Source organism: Zootoca vivipara, chromosome 4 (assembly GCF_965207765.1).
Source record: "Zootoca vivipara chromosome 4, rZooViv2.hap1.1, whole genome shotgun sequence".
NCBI lineage: Eukaryota > Metazoa > Chordata > Lepidosauria > Squamata > Lacertidae > Zootoca > Zootoca vivipara.
In genome coordinates this window covers 102,205,886-102,224,103 of record NC_142587.1, presented here as the reverse complement: position 1 = coordinate 102,224,103, position 18,218 = coordinate 102,205,886, and the positions used below count along the sequence as shown (strand labels likewise).

General features: G+C 48.9%; 2 protein-coding genes across 2 annotated transcripts in view; one reads left to right on the top strand and one right to left on the bottom strand.

Annotated features, from left to right (window-relative positions):
* The window catches only part of LOC132592062 (uncharacterized), a 295,543-nt gene that overhangs the window by 57,300 nt on the left and 220,025 nt on the right, over positions 1-18,218 (top strand).
* The window catches only part of LOC148686099 (uncharacterized), a 580,325-nt gene that overhangs the window by 500,898 nt on the left and 61,209 nt on the right, over positions 1-18,218 (bottom strand). The gene's annotated exons all lie outside the window — the stretch shown is intronic.

Genomic DNA, 18,218 nt, shown 5'->3' with positions numbered 1-18,218 from the left:
CAGCATCTCGTCAGAGACTGCCCACATCGCAGGAAGTGGCAAGGAAAGGCGGGAACGGTGGTGCCCTCCCCCACTGACGCAGCACCACAGCAGGGAAACGGGAAAGCCTGGCTGCAGGAGACAAGGGGCAGCAGCCAGGCACAGTCAGCAGACAACAGCCCCAGCCCGCCCACCCGCACAGAGAGGAGCAGAGCCAGCCCACCCCTCCCAGAGCAGGAGTGGTTCTAGAAGTGACGCTCACGCTCCCAAATGGCTATCCCCTGACGGTACTTGCCCTAATTGACAGTGGGGCGTCAGCGAACTTCTTCTCGAGAAACTTTGCAGAACAGCACCAGATCCAGCTTCTGCAGCTGGATTTTCCTCTGCACGTGGCAACCATTGACGGCAGAGAGCTGCTGGGAGGGGCCATCACTCATCAAACCCCCCCCATGAGAATGACGGTGGGAAGGCACTCAGAGACACTGGCATTCAACGTCACCACCATCTCAGACCCCCCCATCGTCTTGGGCATGAGCTGGCTGGCGCGCCACGACCCCTCCATCAGTTGGCACCAGAGATGCATCACGTTTGGATCGGACTTTTGTCTGGAACATTGCATGCAGCACCAACCAGGGGAGGGGCCTCCGATAGCCACGGTGGCCACCATGCACGTCAAAGGGGGTGAGGCGATACCCAAGCCGTACTGGGACCTGCAGGAGGTCTTCAGCGAAGCGGAGTCCGACCACCTACCCCCACACAGGCCTTTTGACTGCCAAATCAACCTGGTGCCCGGGGCAACTATACCCCCAGCCAAGCTGTACGCCATGTCAGACCAGGAACTGGAGGATCTGCGCGCTTTCATCGACAAGAACCTCAAGCGGGGGTTCATCAGAGAAAGCAAGGCAGCAGGGGGCAGCCCGGTCTTCTGGGTGGACAAGAAAGACACACAACAGCGCCGCCTGGTGGTGGATTTCAGACGGCTGAACAGCATGACGGAACCGGTGGCTTTCCCTATGCCCAGAGTGGATGATCTGCTGACAGCAGCACGCAGGGGCAAGATCTTCACCAAGCTCGACCTGAGGGGGGCGTACAACTTGATCAGGATCCGGGAAGGCGATGAATGGAAAACCACGATGTTCACGCCTCTGGGCTCTTTTGAATATCTGGTGATGCCCTTCGGGTTGCAAGGGGGCTCAGCATGCTTCCAGGCCTTCATGCACCACGTCCTGGGGTCCCTACTCTTCAAGAACTGCTTGGTCTTCCTAGATGACATCCTTATCTATTCCAATGACCCAGTGCAGCATGTGAAGGATGTCAGGGAGGTGTTGCAGCGCCTGAAGGAGAACCACCTGTATGTGAAGCTGGAGAAGTGCAAGTTTCACACCAAGGAGGTGGACTTCCTGGGCTACAAGCTGTCAGACAAGGGGCTGGCGATGGACAAGGACAAGGTGCAGGCCATCCTGGACTGGCACAGCCCCAGGACGCGCAAGGATGCCCAACGCCTACTAGGCTTCGCCAACTTCTACAGGAAGTTCATCAAGAACTTCTCTCGCGTTACGGCTCCCATCACTGACTGCCTGAGAGGCAAGCAGAAGTTCAGGTGGACACCAGAGGCGCAAGCAGCGTTCGAAAGCCTCAAGAGGGTGTTCGCCTCGGACCAGAACCTGTTCCACGTGGTCCAGGACGCGCCCCTACGCATTGAGACAGATGCTTCTGATAAAGCTGTGGGCGCCATTTTGTTGCAACTGGACGCCAACAGAGAGTGGAGACCCTGTGCCTTCTTCTCCAGGAAGTTGACACAGCCCGAGCGCAACTACACGGTGTTTGACAAAGAACTTCTTGCGATCCACGCGGCGTTCAAGCATTGGAGACACTTCCTGGTGGGCGCCAAGCACCCCATCCAGGTGTGCACAGACCACAAGAACCTGGAGTTCTGGAGAACGGCCAGGGTGCTCAACCAGCGGCAGATACGGTGGGCAGAGTTCTTCTCGAACTTCAACTTCTCCATACACTACATCCCGGTGGAGCAGAATGTCAGGGCGGATGCCCTCTCCCGCAAGCCAGAGTACATGGAGGAGGAGGCGCCACCAGCACCGAGGCACATTTTCCCCCCGTCAGCATGGTCCTGCGGAGCAGCAGTGGTGAGCGAGGCAGAACTCACAGCACTGACGGCAGCGGATGAATTTGCCAACCGCATCTTCAGAGAACTGAGAGGGGGGAGGGAGCAGGCAAAGGACTTTGCAGAACGCAGGGGGCTGCTTTTCTACAAGGGTGCACTGTACCTGCCCACCACCCAGCTTAGACGTACGGTCCTCAAGCAGATGCACGACAACCCAACGGCGGGTCATTTTGGAAGGGACAAAACCGCTCACCTAGTCATGAGACACTTCTGGTGGCCAGGGGTGAGGGAAGATGTTCGAGACTATGTACGGGGCTGTGACACCTGCCAGCGGGCAAAGGTGGTCAGAGCAGCGCCAGCAGGATTGCTGGAGCCCTTAGCCACACCACACAGGCCGTGGGAAGTGGTGTCCATGGACTTCATCACAGATCTGCCTTCTTCCAGGGGCAAGACCGCAGTGTTGGTGGTGGTGGACCTCATGTCCAAAATGTGCCACTTTATACCGTGTGCCAGGGCGGTCTCTGCAGAAGAGACAGCCAAACTGTTTGTTGATCACGTATTCAGACTGCATGGATTGCCTTTAAGGGTTATTTCGGATCGTGGCCGCCAATTTGTTTCCAGGTTCTGGCGGCGGCTCATGAACCTCCTGCAGGTGGAGGTCAGCTTGTCGACGGCTAGACACCCGCAGACCAATGGACAGGCGGAGAGGGTCAACGCCATTCTGCAGCAGTACCTGAGATGCTACGTCAGCCAGCGGCAAACGGACTGGGTGGATCGCCTGCCACTGGCAGAATTTGCCTACAACAATGCAGTGCACGTCTCCACAGGGGTGTCGCCCTTTAAGGCCAATTACGGGCGCGACCTCAGATCTTTCCCAGAGAGGGAGGGGGAGGAGGAGGAGGAGGGCCCACAGGCTGAGGATTGGGCAGAGGAACTGGAGACGGTGCACCAGCAGCTCAGAGAACACTTGGAGAGGGCCAAGGAAGCGTACAAAAAGGGGGCGGATCGCCACAGGCGACAAGGGGAGGTCATCAGGGTGGGAGACAAGGTTTGGTTGTCCTCGGAGGGCCTTCCCACCAGAGGGAGGTGCAAAAAGCTGGCACCCAGACGGCTGGGCCCCTTCACGGTCACGCAACAGGTCAACCCGGTGGCATACAGGCTGGCACTGCCAGAGGATATGAGGGTGCATCCAGTGTTTCATAGATCGCTGCTGTCGCCGTACAGGGAAAGCAGCAGGCTCCGAGACAGCGAACAAACCCCCGAGGGAGGGGGGGAGAGGGGAGGCAGGGAGCAACTCAATGAGGCCACGGCCATCCTTGATTCACGGAGAGGGGTGGGGGGCCTGGAGTACCTCATGGCATGGGAGGATGCTCCACCGTCACAGAATGAATGGGTCCCAGCCACTCAGATACAGGAGGAATTCTTGGTGGAAGAATTTCACGCCCTCTTTCCCCACAGACCCAAGCCCTGGCACATGGAAAGGGAGGGGGAGGAGGAGGAGGCACGGGAGAGCAGCTCACCATGGCGCTGGGAAGCGGAGTTTGAGGAATCGGGAGACGAGATATGGGTGTCACCGAGATCCACACAGTCAGAGGCAGAAGCAGATTGGCAGCACATTTTTACCCCCACCAGCTCGGACGCCACGGAATTTTTGGGATTCCAGCCCTCCCAGGCGGAAGGGGGAGCCTCGCAGGACTGGGCGGAGGTGTTCACACCAACGGGCTCGGAAAGCACTGAGTTCTTGGGCTTCCAGTCGTCACCGACACCTGGGGGGGACCTGGGGAGGGGAGAAGGGGAGCTTGGGAGGGGGGTGGATGTGAGGGACAGGGGATATCGCGAAGTCCCTCCCCTCCTGAGTTCAAGCCCATCACCGACCACAGGGGAAAGCAGAGGGAGCTCCGATTCCAGTGGGGAAGCAGGAAGTCGGGTCCGAGGCTCAGGCAAGGTAGCGGAGCCAGGGTCCCAGGTGGGACAGGAAGGGGGAAGTAAGGGGGGGAGACCCATCCCCCCAACTCCAGAATTACGCCGGAAGAGGAGGGGAAATAGGATGGGGCTTCCAAGACTTTTGTGCTGGGGAAAGACGCGCCAAAAGTCACTTGGAGGTTCTGATACCGACTGACCACATCACTCCGTGTAAATAGCAATGACTTCAGCACTGTAAATACGCAGCACCAATAAAAGAATAAAATGCAGAGCTGCGTAGCGTCGTTACTCTGAAGTAGTCCACTCAGGCCACTGTGACAGTACCTTTCCCACCCCCCTGTGCTTTCCCACCCCCCTACCTTTGACCCTCTCCCCCACCACACCTCAACTTCCTTATCCTTATCCTTTATATTCTATACTTTCATTGCAATCTTTTTAACACAGTTATGTTTAGACAAGCCTACCCAGACATGTAGAATGGTAGTAGTAATAATAATAGTAATAATAATAATAATTTATTATTTGTACCCCGCCCATCTGGCTGGGTTTCCGTGTAGAATGTTGTCCAATTATGCAATTGGTAAACAACAGTAAACACAGCCTTGTGAGACAGAAGGATAGCAGATCTGCCTACGACAACTTTGGCTGTGTTGTAGAAGCGTTGCAAAAAACTCCTTGCCCAGTACACTTCCGTCCAAATATCAAGCCTCGTTTCTAAACGGTCCAGGAATTTTCCTTCCCAGTTTAGATAACAGTCCGTAGCAGTCCGTGGCAGTGGAAGCTTTTATCCAGCTTTCTATGCCTGTGAAAATAAATCACTTTCACTCCCTTGTTCATTAAAACAGAGAAGATTTATTAAGGCAACTCCAGCCAGGAGAAGTCAGGTCCATCTCGGCTGGAAACTGCGACGAACAACAGAACAAAAACAGACAATGTCATATATTACAGATACACAATAGCAACAGGTACTACTTCCTATTTCCTGTTTACATGACACGTCATAGGGCCCCTCGTGATACAGGACGACTGCTGAGCTATTAACCCTCTCAGCTCACATTCCGCAGCCACTCTGGGCAGCTTCCAACAAAGATTAAAAATACATTAAATAAATACATACAAGAATACTGATATTTGTTTTGCATCTGCTTTTCATTTATTGCTGATTTTATATTTGCAACGTTTTTGAGAGTTGTGTTTTTACCGACGAATTAATTTCATTGACTTTGCAAATCGCTTTGATATTTATTTGTTTGTTTGTTTTTACATTCAAGCAGTGTATAAATTTTGTGAAGTGAATGAATGAATGAACGAATAGAAAATTGCTGCTAAACGCTAAGAGTGGCTTAGCTGTGAGCTACGTGTCACTTGACTATAACTTTAATAAATAATAAAACAGCAGTGCACATATAATAAAGAACAATCATCCTAGAGTTTAAAATTCATTTTGCACACCATCCAACCGTTTGACTTCACTCCCAAAGGTGCACTCCTCTGTTGTCTCCTGAGACAGACGGATGCCAGCCAACATGTCTTGGTTGTGTCAAAGCTGGCCAGCCAAACAGAGCTCCCAGCAAAGCAGGATTTTACCAGAGTTCCTAAATCAAGCTGGTAAATCCTAAATCCATCACTCAGACACCACACCTGCCACATTCACACCTTGGTGCTTGATGGAAGCAGAGCCAAGGGGGCTTGGGCACCCATCTGGCCCCATCATATTCAGGGGGGCTGAGAGGCCATCCAGCTGAAAGGCCATCTTGTAGTTTGAATCCAATGCTCCGTGTCCGCTTCTCTGGAGCAGCAGAAAACAACCTTTCTCCCTCCTCTATATGACATCCTTTTATATATTTGAACATGGCTATCATATCACCCCTTAACCTTCTCTTCTCCAGGCTAAACATACCCAGCTCCCTAAGCCGTTCCTCATAAAGCATCGTTTCCAGGCCTTTGACCATTTTGGTTGCCCTCCTCTGGACACGTTCCAGCTTGTCAGTATCCTTCTTGAACTGTGGTGCCCATAGAGCCGAGCAACCAAACAAAACTCTTGAGATCGGGATGGAAAATGCTGCTTTTCTTTTTTGTGTGTATAATTTTTATTAAGTTTTCTATTTTACATTTTAAAATATTCGTTAAACAACCTTAAAATGTCAGTGACTTCTCTTCTTCTCTTTCCATGGTTCATTTTGCATACTGTAAATCCCTGCATATTTTACATAAACTAAACCATTCAATATTCCATTAATACATCCTTCAAGAGTTGTTTACACTGCTGAATTTATCTTAATGCTGCCAACGTTTTCAAGTATACACCAATTCCCCCCATAAATTCAACAAACATTTTCCAATCTTCTGTAAACATGTGTTCATAGAATCATAGAATCATAGAATCATAGAGTTGGAAGAGACCACGAGGGCCATCCAGTCCAACCCCCTGCCAAGCAGGAAACACCATCAAAGCATTCCTGACAGATGGCTGTCAAGCCTCTGCTTAAAGACCTCCAAAGAAGGAGACTCCACCACACTCCTTGGTAGCAAATTCCACTGCCGAACAGCTCTTACTGTCAGGAAGTTCTTCCTAATGTTTAGGTGGAATCTTCTTTCTTGAAGTTTGAATCCATTGCTCCGTGTCCGCTTCTCTGGAGCAGCAGAAAACAACCTTTCTCCCTCCTCCATATGACATCATTTCATATATTTGAACATGGCTATCATATCACCCCTTAACCTTCTCTTCTCCAGGCTAAACATACCCAGCTCCCTAAGCCGTTCCTCATAAGGCATCGTTTCCAGGCCTTTGACCATTTTGGTTGCCCTCCTCTGGACACGTTCCAGCTTGTCAGTATCCTTCTTGAACTGTGGTGCCCAGAACTGGACACAGTACTCCAGGTGAGGTCTGACCAGAGCAGAATACAGTGGTACTATTACTTCCCTTGATCTAGATGCTATACTCCTATTGATGCAGCCCAGAATTGCATTGGCTTTTTTAGCTGCTGCATCACACTGCTGACTCATGTCAAGTCTGTGGTCTACCAAGACTCCTAGATCCTTTTCACATGTACTGCTCTCAAGCCAGGTGTCACCCATCCTGTATTTGTGCTTTTCATTTTTTTTGCCCAAGTGTAGTACCTTACATTTCTCCTTGTTAAAATTTATCTTGTTTGCTTTGGCCGAGTTCTCTAATCTGTTAAGGTCATTTTGAAATGTGATCCTGTCCTCTGGGACAGGTGTTGTTCTTGTTCTCTTATTCTATACAGTATGTTAGATCCGCAAGCTGCACATATTCCATCAGTTTAAGTTGCCATTCTTCTTTAGTTGGGACCTTGCTCGTTTTCCATTTTGGGGCTAACATAACACAGGCCGCAGTAAAGGTAAAGGTAGAGGGACCCCTGACTGTTAAATCCAGTCGCGAACGACTCTGGGGTTGCGGCACTCATCTCGCTTTACTGGCTGAGAGAGCCGACGTTTGTCCTCAGACAGCTGGTCATGTGGCCAGCATGACTAAGCCACTCTGGCGAACCAGAGCAGCACACGGAAACACCGTTTACCTTCCTGCTGTAGCCGTACCTATTTATCTACTTGCACTTTGACGTGCTTTCGAACTGCTAAGTCGGCAGGAGCAGGGACTGAGCAACGGGAGCTCACCCCATCGCAGGGATTCGAACCGCCAACCTTCTGATCGGCAAGCCCTAGGCTCTGTGGTTTAACCCACAGCTCCACCCGGGTCCCCAGGCCGCAGTAGTGGCCTACATAAATAGCCTTCTTTGACACCTGGTGCCCAAGGTTACCAGAGGCCATGCCAGGGACAGTCCTCAGGATGAGGGCATAGGAGATGAGGATGAAGAGCAGGTCAGAACTCTCCGTACACCCAAGTTCAGCCCACGTCTTCAGCGCCTCAATCATTCTGCCCGGACACTGAGGTCCAGCACCGAGGGCCTTCTGGCGGTTCCCTCGTTGCGAGATGCCAAGTTGCAGGGAACTAGGCAGAGGGCCTTCTTGGTGGTGGCGCTTGCCCTGTGGAACGCCCTCCCAACAGATGTCAAAGAGGAAAACAACTACCAGATTTTTAGAAGACATCTGAAGGCAGCCCTGTTCAGGGGGCTTTTAATGTTTAATAGATTATTGTGTTTTATTTTTCTGTTGGAAGCCGCCCAGAGTGGCTGGGGAAACCCAGCCAGATGGGCAGGGTATAAATAATAAATTATTATTATTATTATTATAAATTATTATTACAAAGTGCTAACAGAGGGGGGCCATGCTGACGCCGCCACTGCGATGTGCTACAGTGATGGTTCCAGGAGGAGGGCCAGACAGAGAGGTCCCAAGGGGACAGTTGGGTGGTGAGGCCCATAGAGCAGGAGGAGTGTACAGGGGAAGCAGAACCAGTATGCACAGAGATAACCACCGAAGCCGAGTGGCCACAGGAATCAGAGTTGCGACTGAGCGGGCCGGCTGCACCAGACCAAATGGCCCTGTCGCATCCAGTAGCCCTGGAACACGAGTCAAAACCAGAACTCCTGACCGAGAAACACTCCAGGCAGCAACGCCTACGTAGGCGGCCAGCGTACATCGAGGACTATGAATGCAAACCTCCTGGGCACAACTGGAACTTATAGGGGAGGGGCGTTATGTACTGGGCTTGGATCTAGGAACAATATGCAGGTAGGATCCAGAAGGCCTGTAGGAGCAGCCCAATCAGCCTCTTGGGCGGGGACTTGAATCAGCCAATCACGCAGGACCCATTGTATAAATAATGTATATCTAGCCAGAGGTTTGGGGGTGGGGGAATTGATTCACTGTATACTATGAGCTGAAATAAAGAGCATGAAATCAATACTCTACTCTGAGTATATTTCAGTTTTGGGGGGTGAGCTCAAGCAGTGGGGAGATTGCAAGGCCTGCTGGGGCAGTTGGTTGCTGTGATGGACAGCAAAGCCAGAGCAGAGTCCGGGGTGCAGTGCCTCACAATTCCACCAGAGGGCTGGGGCCTCTCTCTGATTGGCTACCGCAGAAGAGAGGGGTGGAGCCAGCACTTTTGGAGGGAGAATAAAGGGAGCCGTTTCTGAGGGGATTTTTAGAAAGGGCTGGATTTTGAGATGGGGGAGAGGGAAGGTTGGGAGAAGATGGGGATGAGGAGGTTGGAGGGAGGGAGAAGGGGCTCTGATCCTCTGTGAGGAGAATATCGATGGATCCAGAGGAAGGAGCCTCACAGCTTGGAAGGGGAGACCATGTTGAGGGTCTGGAGAGAGTATTCAGGCGGGAGTGAAGCATAGCTGCCAAGTTTTCCCTTTTCTCGCGAGGAAGCCTATTCAGCATAAGGGAATTTCCCTTAAAAAAAGGGAGAACATGGCAGCTATGGAGTGAAGCTGGAGGGAGAAGCTGGGGTCTCCTTCCAGTCAGGAGGGAGAGATCTTCTTGGAAAAGGAGATTCCCCAGTCCGTTGCAAAGGCTGAGAGGATCCCCTGGGTCTGGCATAGAAAGGAAAATCCCTCAGGACGGAGTGGGATTGCTAAGAGTAAGAGAGAGGGAAGCGAGGAAAAGTGTCCCCTCAGGGCTCACGGAGCAAAGTATGAAGACCTGAAGGAAGCTGGAAAGAAGGGAAGGAGAGAGAAGCAGCAGAAAGAGAGTCCAGCCTTTTAGTATTTATTTATTTTGGATTATACCTGAAGTGTAACAACAACCGATTTGGAGAGGAGCTGTGCCTGTAGAACCGGGTTCAATCCTGAGACCTTGAGTCCCACCCTAGACCCCCCCCCCCCCCGTGAAGAAGGACCTTTTGGGCGGGAAGGAAGGAAGGTCGGCTGTCTCTTGGGGAGAGAGAGGCAGCTTGGGCCCCCAAAGAGCCCCACAAATGGGGCCTGAGGAAGACGAACTGCTCTTCCTCCTCCTCCTCCTCTGCCACCCAAGCTGAGCAGGGGAAGCCCTTCAAGGGACAGGCCGGCCAGAAGATGGGGCTGCAAGCTGTTCCTCCGGTTTCTGGCCCAGGGAGGGAGGGAGGGAGATGCTCAGAGCCAAGCCAAGAGGCGGAGCCAAGCTGGCCCTCGACAGCCATCAAAAATAAAAACAATGAATAGAAATCTGAGGTCCTGCTGCCCTGAGCTAGGTGGACTCGGCTTTGCAAGGGTTAAAGGGAAGCGAGCTGCCTTCCTAGAGAGGACAGGAAGCAAGGGGGGCAGGTGCTCCAGAGCCAAGGCCCCTCCCTCCCCAGTCCTCCTTTCCTGCTTTGGTGTCTCTCCTGCAAGGGCTGCATCTCTGTCCCCTCCCTCCTGGGATGATCGGGTGAGTCTCCCCCCCCTCTCCCCCCCCAGAGGGTGCAGTAGGAAGACGGTGGGGGTCCCAGGGATGCAGCAGGGGAGGATGCCTGGGGGGCCCTAAGTCGGGGAGGGGAAGGTCCTGCGGGGGGGGGGCGAGGTCTGCAACGCTCTCCTTCCTGGAGATCAGAGGATCCCAAACTCCCACGAAATCTCCCTTCTTCAAACAAAGGAGTCCCTGGGGCTTTAACTCTGTGTGACGTCGCTCAGCGTCATTGCACAACAGAGGGAAAATGTGCAAATGGTTTTCCAAAGCTGGACGAGGAGGAGGACTACACCCTCCCCCAATTAAAATACCCACTAGGAGGAGGGAGGGAGGAAAGGTGGGAGAGAAAGGCCAGGAATAAAGAGAGGGGTCCCAGCCCATAGTCTGGCTGCTTCATTGCAAACCAGTTTCCCAGCCGTCTCTAAGGGCAGCTCCACACGGAGGCCACTGCAGCAATCCCCTCGCACCCAGAGCATGGCATCCCAGGACCACATCCTCTCTGTCCCAAAAGGATTGTTCCTTGTAAATCTCCTGCTTCGACTACTGCAATCAATGCGCTCTATGTGGGGCTACCTTTGAACGTGACCCACAAACTACAACCAATCCAGAATGCACCAGCTAGACTGGTGACTGGGACAGCCACTGAGACCATATAACGAATGAATGAATTTATTAATACGGTCACAGACCAGCTTCAGCACACGCAATATCACGAATCATAAAACATCAAAAATACACAGGACAGTAAGAATATAACAAGGATTTGAGTATAAAAATTAAAATTGTTAGCGTACCCCCTGTAGTTAGCATTTGTAACGTTTGTATCAAAAATACAAAGGACAGTATGAATACAACAAGGATTCGAACATAAAAATTAAAATTAAATTAAAATTAATTGTTAGTGTACCCCCTGTAGTTAGCACTTAGGGGTTTGATCACCATGGGACACCACTTGCTTCCTGCGATTGATTGCAGACACACAAAATTTGGCTACATTTAATGTAGTCTTGGGGTTCTTGTCCTCCAGCAGCAGTTTTACACTATGGTATTCAGATTCTTTCTTGGCCTTTTGCAAGACAGGTGTAATAAACGTCAAGCGTATATCATCATAGAAACGACAACGTAGCAGTACATGCGAAGCAGTTTCCACTTCCATTGAGCCACAAGGGCAGACCCGTGCTGTATATGGTCTACCCTCAAATCTGCCCTGCAGTAAGGCAGAAGGGAGAGCATTGAATCTGATGAGGGTAAAAGACCGTCTGTATTTGGGAATCTGAAGTCCAGACAGGTAGTTAGCTGGAGAGAAACCTCTCCCATGGTCCCTTATTTCTGAGTGTTTGGTCATTTCGCTCATGTGGCATTGCAATTCTACGTCCCAGATACGCTGGCGAATCATAGTCCTAGCTTTCTCAAAGCCTGCCGCTATCAGGGTCTGCTGTGGGGTCCCCAAGCCTTTGAGCTTTTCCAGCAGTGTAGCTTTCCATTTAGATTGGTAGGTGTCTAATAAGGTCAAGGGTGCCAGCCCAACCGGGAAGAAAATAAGCTTTAACCAATAATGGATCTTCAATATCCATATCCGGGCACTGACAGGAATTTGACCAACCTCCAAACGGACCGCTATGTTAGATACACAAGAGGGGATCCCCAGCAGGCAACGGAAAAACTTAGTTTGGAATGCCTCTAGGGGAGTAAGGTTTATAAAGCTGCAGATCTGAGAACCATATAACAATTGTGATAGTATTTTTGCAGCAAAGACCTGGGAGGCTGCCGGTATGTGTTGGCCCCCTTTCCCGTATAAGAATCTTATTAACGCTTTGGTAGATCTTTCTGTATTTGCAATAGTGTTTTTAATCTTAAAGCGCCAGGAGCCCCTTTCCTGGAAGGTTATACCCAGGTATTTAAAGGATTCTACCTGTTCTATTGAGCGATTGTCTATTCTCCATTTGTGTCTCCTCCTTTTTTTAGAGAACACCATGACTTTGGATTTGTTATAGTTAATTGTTATTTGTTCGATACTGCAGTATTTGGAAAGAGATCGCAGAAGTTTTCTTAATCCAACACAAGAAAAAGAAATTAAAGCTGCGTCATCCGCATATAAAAGGACCGGGAGGGGCGTACCGGCCAATTTGGGGGGATGGGCATTTTCTTTCTCCATAATTCCTACTAAAGAGTTGATATAGAAGTTAAATAAAGTAGGCGCAAGGACACACCCTTGTCTGACCCCCTGGTGGATTTGGATTTCCTTGGATAGATGGCCCTGTCGATCACACCTTACCCGGATCCGTGTATTTTCATATAGACTGCGGATGAGATACAGTAAGCGTCTGTTTATATTTGAAGCGCTTAGCTTCCCCCAAAGTCTATCCCTCGGTATTAAGTCAAAAGCAGATTTGAAATCTATGAAGGCTACGTACAGGGAACCTCCTTTTCTTGATGAATATTTCTCCGCAAGGTGTTGGAGAACAAGTCCCTGGTCTATGGTTGACCGATTTGCCCTAAAACCAGCCTGTGCTTCTGAAAGGATGTGATGTCGTTCCATCCAGTCCACTAGTTTGTTGCATAGGTGGGCAGCGTACAATTTGCTAATAATGCTTAGGAGGCTGATTGGCCTGTAATTAGCCAGATCTGATCTGCTCCCTTTCTTGAATAATGGGACGATGATTGCTAATCCCCAGTCCTCAGGGATAGTGGCTGATTGATCTATGCTGGTAAACAGGGCAGCTAACACAGGGGCCCACCATTCAACATTAGCCTTGAGAAGTTCCGGTGTAATGTTGTCTACGCCGGGGGCTTTTCCAGGTTTAAGAGATTGGATAAGCCTATAGATTTCTTCAATTGTTACTGGGGGCCATTCTGCGCCAATATCACTCGAAGCTGGGGGCAGGGCCTGCAGATGTTGGTTTGATGCATATAAAGATAGAAAATGAGCCTCCCAGATCCCAACTGATATACTATAGTCAATTTCAATTGGGGCGTCTTGCCAACTTTTCGCGACTATTTTCCAAAAAGTGGCTGAGTCTTTCCTTCGAGAGGCCTCTAATAAACACTGCCACTCCCCCTTTTGGGCCTGCAGCTTTTTCTTTTTAATCAGATCTTTATATTTGCGTTTGGCTTCAAACCATTCCGCAGGGAGCAAGGGTAAATTCGCTGATTTGTAATTCCTGTATTTCTCCAGCAAGGAATGCTTCATAGCAATGCATTCCTGATCAAACCAGGATTTAGATTTGGTGGGGAATAAGGGTTGGCGCGATGTCTTTTTTTGAGTCAGGGAGGGTTGTAAGAGTGAGATCAAATCCCGGAACAAGATTATTCTAGATTCAGGACATGGTGAGTTTAGGAGATTATCTCTTCTAGTAAGGAATATGTCCGAGTATAGCCTTTCAGATATTTCAACATTCAGTTTTTCAGACCATCTAATACGTGAGAATCTCAACTCCATGTTGGAGGACCTGGGGGCTTCAAGTTTATCATCACAAAATAAGTCTTTTCTTACATCCAGGCGGAGGCAGAGCGGTAAATGTTCGCTGTCAACCCTCTCCTCCACTTTGCACTCAAGGGCTCTATTCAGGAGATTGAATGACACCATAACATAATAGTGGAAGCTCCTGCATTTGATATAAAAGTAAATTCCCCGCAAGTCTCCCCATTAGTGCGCCCATTTAGTATGACCAGGTCCAGCTTGTTAGAAAGACGCAATAGGCACAGACCTGCATAATTACATCCCTTATCTTTTGAGAGCCTGGTGGGTATAAGATGGTTTTCTTCCACGATGGGTGGCGAATTGTGGAAGTATGCATATAATGCTTCGTCCGACTGGCCAGTTCTGGCGTTTAGATCACCAGCCACTAGCACTGAAGCTGCAGGGGTTTGAATCATCAAACCATCAATGTATGTTTCCAGCCCATGCCAGGTGTTTTTAATCAGCTGCTTGCCTCTTTGGGGGGGAAGATATACGTTAATCAGTAGCAAGGTGAAGGATCTACTTTTTACTAGTAAGGCCATAGCCAGATGTTTCAGTGGCTCCAACTTTACTAAGGACACCCTCAACCTTGTGGATATTAAAATGCCTAGGCCACCCTTGACTCTCCCCCCTTTAGTGCTTGGAGATCCTGGAAGGGACATTGAGGAAAAACCGTTGATTTCTAGGTCCCCTATAAACCATGTCTCCTGTAAGAATACTATATCGTAGCCTTGGATAAATTTAACAAAGGATGGATCAGCTACCTTTTTTTGCCATCCTGCGATATTCCATGATAAGAAACTAAGGTTGGCTTTACCAAAATCCACTCCTTGTCAGTTATCCTCCAAGGTACTGTTGGAGTTTACCATTTTGTGTGGCAACCAGCCATCATCCTTACATGGGAAGCTCCCCAGGTGTTCTATGGTGTCAGATGGTGAATGTAGAGTGCTCACATTGGTAGTCACCGGGCCTTTGCTATACGAGGTCTCCTCCTGGGGGTATTCTACCTGGTTATAGCCTAATTCCGCTTCATCTAAATATCTCATTTTGGTCCAGAAGCCTGGTGAGGTTTCCTTAGGGATGTTTTTCCTTATAGAGGGTGATACATTGTTCTCCTTTGTGAGTTGTGCTTTCTTAATTGGAGGTAGATTAATCTCTGCCTTTATCTGAAGGCTACATAATCGATGGGCCGCTGAATCTTGTTCTTGTGTGGTGATCATTTTAGGAGGGATCTGACCCTTTCTTTGGTCATCCTCCTTAGTTTCATTATATAAGTCTTTCCCGGCCAACTTATTTCTTAAGGTTTCTAATCTTTCTAAAATTTCAGCTTGTATTACAGGTGGAAATGTCCAGAATTGACTAATTAGGGTATTTTCTTCAATAGAGAAGTTGTCCTCACCCTCACTCACAGGGCATTGCAAATCTTGCAGATGTGCATCTTTCCTTTTTAATTTTAGGAGCTCTTGATTCTGATGATGATGATCAGGCCAGACCTTTGAAGGTTGTTTCTCCTTCCTAGGATTTTCATGCTTAACTTCAAGGAGAGGACTCAATGGTGACTTATTTTCAAAGAATCTGAGTACTATTATCCGCATCTTTAAGAATATATAACTTGACCTGTAAATAAACTTGGCCAGATTTTGATCTCTAAAGGTGATCATTGCTCTCACCGAATAGCCATCGTAATGTAAATACTCTACGGAAATAATATCATTTGGTTTTACTGCTCCTGGCAACATATCATTCAGAATGTCCAGGGAATTCATTATTCGTTCTTTCCCTGTAAGAAAACCCTTCGGTTTCGGGTAGTTTGCAAATACAAGTGTTTGGGGTTTTAAAATCAGGTTCCAGCCTTTTACCTTGGATGAGACTTGCCAATCTTGGGGGGTATCGCCTTCATAATTGAGGGCCGCACCCTCTCCAATATCTAATTTACTGGTTGTCTTACTGCCGGGACTCTGAGATGTTGCTTCCTCTGTTCCGTTCATTTCTAGGCTCTGCTTCGGGGATTCCTCCTTAAGCGTTAACTGGGGAGTTACCTTCTTTGCTCTCTTTTTACCTTTCCTTTTGTTACCCCGTAGATCTGTTTTGTTTGGGCCAGGTGGAAGTAGATTGAATAGTTTCTGCCATTGTTTTTTTCCAGGTACGGCGGCTTATCTTTGCTTTCCTTGCTGTTTTAATATTTTTGCTTTTCTTTTCCTTTACTTTTGATTTGTGTCTTTGCAATTTCTCATTTGTTACTGATTGACTCATCTCGGCCGGCTTGTCTGAATTGTGCACTTGGGTCACATCATTTGGCTCTTTTAATTGGAGTGTGAAGTTTTCCACTAAAGTCAAAAGTAACCCATTTGTTATTGATAAAAAGTTTTTTATATTGGAGAGATCAGTGCATATGGCATGAAGGTGATCCTGAAAGTAGCCATCACTCACTTCTGTTTGAGTACACTTGGGAATAGTCTGCTGGTCTTGCTGGTTTGGGCAACTTATTTCAGGTTCTGCTGAAGGCAACTGATTCTTTGTATTAGATGTATTAACCTCAAAGGGTTTCTCGGCTAAGGCCAGTTCTTGGGCCAAGGTTCTTGGGAAGTTAATATTTCCGGAGTTTTGTTGAAGCCCTTTAGAAAGAATTTGCCAGTCTAGGACAAAATGAGGAGGAGGAATGACTTCATCAAGGATTAGCTCGTTTGGCTCACTCTCACACTCCTTCCTCTTAGGAAAGTAATTTGTAATTTTGCTTTGTCTCTTTCTGAGTTCCGGTGAGCTAACTTGCTTATCTAGCGAGATACCCAGATCTTTACAGGTCTTTCTTGTGAGTACCATAATAGATGTTTGTCGTTAGTTTGCAAAAATCAATTCTCCCCGCACTTGTCTGCCTAGAATTTACGCGGCCAAAGACAATATCAATCTACAGGAAGGGACGTTTCAAAAGCTTTCTGCCGCTGCCTCCAGGGCTCTTCTTGTTAATTTCTCTTCCCCTGCTTCCAACTCAGCAATTCATGATCCTGCCTTGGGCCTCTTCTCTCAATCACCACACTCCGATTGAGGCAGTGAAGTCCTCCCCTCTCTGGCAACCTTAATCAGCTGGCTGATAAGGGGGACAGGGAGCAGACTGGAGCAGAGCCAAAGCAATTATTATAGCAAGCAGCAGGCAACAGGCAGCAGATACAGAAGTGCTTCAAAGTCTTTAAGAACTTTTCCGGTCAATAAAATTGGCATCCAGAGGGTCAATTAGGTTAAAAAATTTAAAAAGAGCAAAAGAAATCCGAGGAGCACCGATGGCGTGTCTTACCTCGGCGCCATCTTTCATCCAACCATATAACACCAGTCCTGAAAGACCTACATTGGCTCCCAGTACATTTCCGAGCACAATTCAAAGTGTTGGTGTTGACCTTTAAAGCCCTAAACGGCCTCAGCCCAGTATACCTGCAGGAGTGTCTCTGTTATGTATTAAGTTAACTGCAGTACTCCTTCTGGCCAACGTGGCTGCAGTTCTTACCCTGCTCACTGTGGCTGCAGTTCCCACTCAGGTCCACAACATGCAAATGAAGGATTGAGAGTGCTGTTCACGGATTGGGTAGCTAGGGGAAGTTTGTTACTGTTGCAAGTTACTGAGTGCTATATAAGCCACTTGGCTAAACTACTGTTCAGTCTGGATTCAGAGCTAGAATAAAGAGCTGGTTGTTTTGAGAGCTGTGTCTTCATCCTTCTTACCCACTATTTTACAATCTCCACCCCCATTGTTCTGCCCAGACACTGAAGTCCAGCGCAGAGGACCTTCTGGCAGTTCCCTCACTGCGAGAAGTGAAGTTACAGGGAACCAGGCAGAGGGCCTTCTTTGTAGTGGCACCTGCCCTTTGGAACGCCCTCCCACCAGATGTCAAAGAGAACAACAACTACCGTACCAAACTTTTAGAAGACATTTTAGAAGACATCTGAAGGCAGCCCTGTTTAGGGAAGCTTTTACTGTTTGATGGACTACTGTATTTTAATATTTTGTTGGAAGCCGCCCAGAGTGGCTGGGGAAACCCAGCCACATGGGTGGGGTATAAATCCAGCGCTGGCTGAAGGCCTTCTGGTGGTTCCCTCACTGCGAGAAGCAAAGCTACAGGGAACCAGGCAGAAGGCCTTCTTGGTAGTGGCACCCACCCATCAGATGTCAAAAAGATAATAACTACCTGACATTTAGAAGACATCTGAAGGCAGCCCTGTTTAGGGAAGTTTTAAAGGTGTGACATTTTAATGTGTTTTTAATATTGGTTGGAAGCCGCCCAGAGTGGCTGGGGAAATCCAGCCAGATGGGCGGGGTACAAATAATAAGTTGTTGTTCTTGTAAATCAGCCAAGCCGGAAATGGACGCTGCTACTCACTGAGCCTCCAGGGACCTTGGCATCAAAGGCTGTGTGTGTGTTAAGCTATCTAATATAAGTTTAATAATAAATTGCCCGCCTA